The sequence below is a fragment of the Odocoileus virginianus genome, unplaced genomic scaffold, assembly GCF_023699985.2.
Source record: "Odocoileus virginianus isolate 20LAN1187 ecotype Illinois unplaced genomic scaffold, Ovbor_1.2 Unplaced_Contig_6, whole genome shotgun sequence".
Lineage (NCBI taxonomy): Eukaryota > Metazoa > Chordata > Mammalia > Artiodactyla > Cervidae > Odocoileus > Odocoileus virginianus.
The window spans coordinates 2,404,569-2,410,039 of NW_027224323.1; positions in this window are offsets into that span (position 1 = coordinate 2,404,569).

Sequence of the window (5,471 nt, forward strand, 5' to 3'; positions counted from 1 at the left end):
CTCCAGTATTCTTGCCTGGAGAATCTTACGGACAGAGGAGCCTGGTGGACTATAGTTCATGGGGCCGCAAAGAGCCAGACAGGGCTGAGCGCAGCACATTATAAGCAAGGCCACGAAGCCAATTCATGGGGCAGAAAACTAATCACGCGTGTTATTCCCCTTACGCACGAAGCAACAAATGCAACATTAAATCTCAGGGACACACCTGTCCTGACAAACAGGACTCTTATTTACACACGCTCTGACCATCTGCCCTGCAAAAGCAAACGGGTCCGCTCCTACGGGGCCACAGAGTATTTTAACCTCTCTTCTACACCAAATATAAGTCGTAAAAAAATAATCTGAGCGGGTCTTGAAGCAGCAGAACACAGACTATAAACCCCCAGACAAACTCTGAGCACTGTGTTCACCGGGCTCAAAGCATTGTTAGGGCTTCCCTCGTGGGTACGTACTTGATTGTTGCTGCTGGTCAGGTGCTCACTTGCATCCGACTCTTTGCGACCCCATGGACTGCAGCACGCCAGGCCTCCCTGTCCGTCACCAACTCCCGGAGCCTGCTCAAACTCACGTCCATCGAGTTGGTGATGCCATCCAACCATCTCACCCTCTGTCGTCCCCTTCTCCTCCCGCCCTCAATCTTTCCCAGCACCAGGGTCTTTTCCAAGGAGTCATCTCTTCACATCAGGTGGCCAAAGTATTGTAGTTTCAGCTTCAGCATCCGTCCTTCCAAAGAATATTCAGGACTGATTTCCTTTAGGATGGACTGGTTTGAACTCCTTGCAGACCAGGGGACTTTCAAGAAAACAGTATGGAGATTACAACTATGGAGATTTAAAAACTAGGAAGAAAACTGCCACATGACCCAGCAATCCCACTCCTGGGCATACACCTTGAGGAAACCAGAACTGAAAGAGACACGTGCACCCCAATGTTCATCGCAGCACTGTTTATAACAGCCAGGACGTGGAAGCAACCTAGATGCCCATCAGCAGAGGAATGGATGAGGAAGTTTTGGTACCTATACACAATGGAATATTACTCAGCCATAAAAAAGAATGCATTTAAGTAGGTCCTAATGAGGTGGATGAACCTGGAGCCTGTTATACAGAGTGAAGTAAGTCAGAAAGAGAAAGACAAATACTATATATTAACACATATAAATGGAATTTACAAAGACGGTAACAACGACCCTATATGCAGGGCAGCTAAGCAGACCCAGATGTAAAGAACAGACTTTTGGACTCAGCGGGAGAAGGCGAGGGTGGGATGATTTGAGAGAATAGCATTGAAACATGTACATTACCATAGGCAAAAGAGATGACCTGTGCAAGCTCGATGCATGACACAGGGCACTCGAGGCTTGAGCTCTGGGACAACGTGCTGGAACGGGGTGGGGAGGGAGGTGGGAAGGGGGTTAAAGAACGAAGGGGACATGTGAACCTACGAGCGCTTCATGCTGACCTACGGCAAAAATCATCACAATATTGTAAAGTATCTACTAAGAAAGAAGTCTTCCCCAGCAGCACAATTCAAAAGCATCCCAGCATTGCCATATCTTAACCACCTAATCCACCAATAAATTTGAGCTGTTCGTGGCAACCCAGCATGCAGGGCAGACCACCCTCTCTCCAGAGACCCAGAACGGAAATTAGTCTCAGAAGCGCACCCGCCCCGACCTCATATGCACATTCCCGGAAGTCACGAGCTCAGGTCTGCACGGAACCTCTGTTGAAGCAGGTATGGCCCCTCACTCATTTTCCTTCTGATTTTTACAAATTCCCAAAACCTGGGTCGGAGGTAACAGCTTCTCCTTTTTTCAAATAGTATTCCTCCGCTTCTCCATATATAAATAACCCTGCTTATTCAGGAGGTAAAAATAGCAGCCAAGAGTGGATGGTTCAAACAGACGTGGAGAAAGGGGAAGGAAACGCAACGGTGCAGGCTACAAAGGTTACAAATGGGGGAGGAAAAAAGCCTGAAAAGGCACATGTGGGTGCTGGGTCAGTTCAGTCGTGTCTGACTCTCTGCGACCCCATAGACTGTAGCCCCACCAGGCTCCTCTGTCCGCGGGATTCTCCAGGCAAGAATACTGCACTGGGTTGCCATTTCCTCCTCCCCCGGGGGATCTTCCCAACCCAGGGATCGAACCCAGGTCTCCTGCATTGCAGGCAAATTCTTCACCATCTAACTCCAAGCACAGCATAGCATATGCTCCAGAAAAAAATTTTTAATTCAGACTTTATCTAACTCAGTCATGTGGAATACCTCTTTGTATGACCACCTGGAATAAATGAGGTGTCTCAGTAGTTGTAAAAAAAAAAAATATATATATATATATATATACACACACACACACACACAGATTCCATTTATTGAAATAAATGGTAAAGTTGTTTTGGGGGGAAAAAAAATGTATTTAGCACACACAGGTTCCCTATACTTACAGACAGACCGCAGAGTTAGGTTCCAGGCAATACAAAGACAGCAGTGTAGTCAGGAATAAAGACACGGAGAGAGGGCGATCGTCACAGACACTCATGGATGTACACGCAATCCCTCGGACTGCAGCACGCCAGGCTGCAGTCTAAATAGCTGCTATACAAGCGCAGAAGTAAGCACATCTATTCACACAGTGCTCCAGTCTTCAGGCAGAACAGCGGGAAAATTATTAGAAGCCATAAGTCAGACATGAGCAGACAGGAAGCCAATTCCAACCCCGCATCCCCGGCAAAACGAGTGGCCCCAGGTGCCAGCTCCAGGCATCTGTCTTCCGTAACTGCATCAGCTTGACATTCAATTCCAGCCGCACACAGGCGGCACTCAGAGGTTCCAGGACGCAACACCCGGCACGAACGCTCCTGTCCCCGGCCAGACTCAGCAGTCAGCCCTGTTCCCTCCAAGAGCAGCCACGCCTGGCCGGCCCGCCACACACATAGCGTTTCCTAGTGTGCGCTCTGTCGGACGAGGCCAAGACGCTGCGGCTGGCACCACCCAAACCCAGGCAGCGTACTAAAAAGCAGAGACATCACTTGTCTGACAAAGGTCCGTCCAGTCACAGCTACCATTTTTCCAGTGGTCATGTGTGCATGTGAGAGTTGGACTATAAAGAAAGCTGAGCGCTGAAGAATTGATGCTTTTGAACTGTGGTGCTGGAGGAGACTCTTGAGAGTCCCTTGGACTGCAAGGAGATCCAACCAGTCCATCCTAAAGGAAATCAGTCCTGAATATTCACTGGAAGGACTGATGCTGAAGCTGAAACTCCAATCCTTTGGCCACCTGATGCGAAGAACTAACTCCTTGGAAAAGACCCTGATGCTGGGAAAGATTGAGGGCGGAAGGAAGAGGGGACGACAGAGGATGAGGTGGTTGGGTGGCATCACCGACTCGATGGACGTGAGTTTGAGTACCTCCGGGCGTTGGTGATGGACAGGGAGGCCTGGCGTGCTGCGGTCCACGGGGGTCACAGAAAGTAAAGGTTGACTCAGCAACTGAACAACAAATGAACAACAACCCATCAGCCGAGTGTGTCCTCAAGCGGTAAATGATGTTTGTTCCTGCACTTGTAGAGACAATCTTTTTATTTTGTATTGAAGTGCAGCCGATCACCAACGCCGTGATGGTTTCGGGTGGAGAGTGAAGGGACCGAAGCGCGGGGAAAACGACAGCCTTGGGGTGGAGCCCCTCATGGGTGTGATCACGGAGGCTACAATTCGGGAGGAAGCATATCCATCAATACAAACACCACGATTATTAACAGCTGGCTGGACTTGTCTGGCCGTGCAGTGCTGGGGAAGCTCCTGCCAAGGCAGGACACCCAGGCTCGATCTCTGCAGGAAGATTCCCCAGATCGTTGGAGCCACAAAGCCCGTGGACCACAGCTACTGACCCCGGGCTCCAGAGCCCGAGGGTCACAGCGACTGACCCCACGCGCCGCAGTTCCTGAAGCCCGTGTGCCTAACGTACGGCGGCTCTGCATCCAGAGATGAGAGGCTCACCAGTGGAGAGCAGAACGTGGATAAAACCGAAGGAAGAGAATAGCCCCTTGCCCGTCGCAACTACAGAAAAGCCACACGGCAACAAAGATCTAGCACAACCTGAAATAAATAATAGACTGAATTTTCCTTCAAAAATAACGATTGAAGTTTTGCCTTGCTTCTGCTAATGAAACGCATCTAACAGGACTTCCCCGGCAGTCCAGCGGTCGAGAATCCACCTGCTGATAAAGGGGACGCAGGTCTGATCTCTGGTCCAGGGAGATCCCACGTACCACACATGCTCTGTCACCATGAAAAGCGTGAACATAAACAGCTGCTTTTGTGCAAAGTGAAGTGAGTCAGGCAGAGAAAGACAAATATTCGTATTATACATGCTGCTCGTATGTAGAACCTAAACGATAACACAAATGAATTTGCAAAACAGGCAAGACGTGGAAAGAACCTAAGTGTCCGTCCACAGAGGAAAGGATACAGAAGACGTGGTAAATATACGCAATAGAATATCACTTGCCCTAAAAGGGAGTGAAATACAGCCATTGGCAGCCACCTGGACGGGCCTACAGATTGTCATGGGCTTCCCTGGTGGCTCAGATGCTAAAGAATCTGTCTGCAATGCAGGAGACCCAGGTTCGATCCCTGGGTCAGGAAGATCCCCTGGAGGAGGGCATGGCAGCTTGTTGCCACAGGTGAGGGGTGGGAATGGAACAAAACGGGTAAAGAGGGTCAGAGGCGCAGACTTCCAGATGACATAGACCATGGTGATGGCAGTTAATGACAGTATATTTATTGTATATCAGAAAGTTGCTAAAAGAGTAGACATTAAATAAACGTCCTCGTGACAGACTTCTTAGACTCTATGCTGCAGAATAGACCAGGAGTTCTTTTCTGCCTTTTCAAAATTAAAATTTGAGACGGGTGCCTATCCATCCACTTCCGTGTGTACGAGTGTCCTGGGTCGGCCGAAACAAACGATGCCAAGTGGGATCATGACTTAAAACCACAGACACCCGCCCTCCCCGAGTCCTGGGGCTGAGACGTCTGAGGTCAAGGGGTCCCAGGGCTGAGCTCTATCCAGAGGCTCCAGGGGAGGGTCCTCCATGCCTCTTCCAGCTTCTGTGGGCTCCAGGCATCCGTCCCTGGGCTGGTGGCCACCTCCCTCCCGTCTCTGCCTCCGGCTTCTCCTTTGTATCTATGTCTCCCCCCTTCTGTGTCTTATAAGGACCCTCTCCCTGGATTTAGGGCCACCCCCATCCAGGAGGAACCTCATGTCCGACACTTCACTCCATCACAGAAAGGAAGCAAAATAGAACAGATTGGCATCAAATGAAAATAAGGATAATGAAACAAAGATGAAATGCAAAGTGACCATCCATGGGCATAAACCTGGCATCCCTCAAGGAGGCAGGAAAACAAGAAAAGCATAGAACAGATAGACAACAAGGGGGGAAAAGAAGAAGAAAAGGCAAGAAAGAAGCG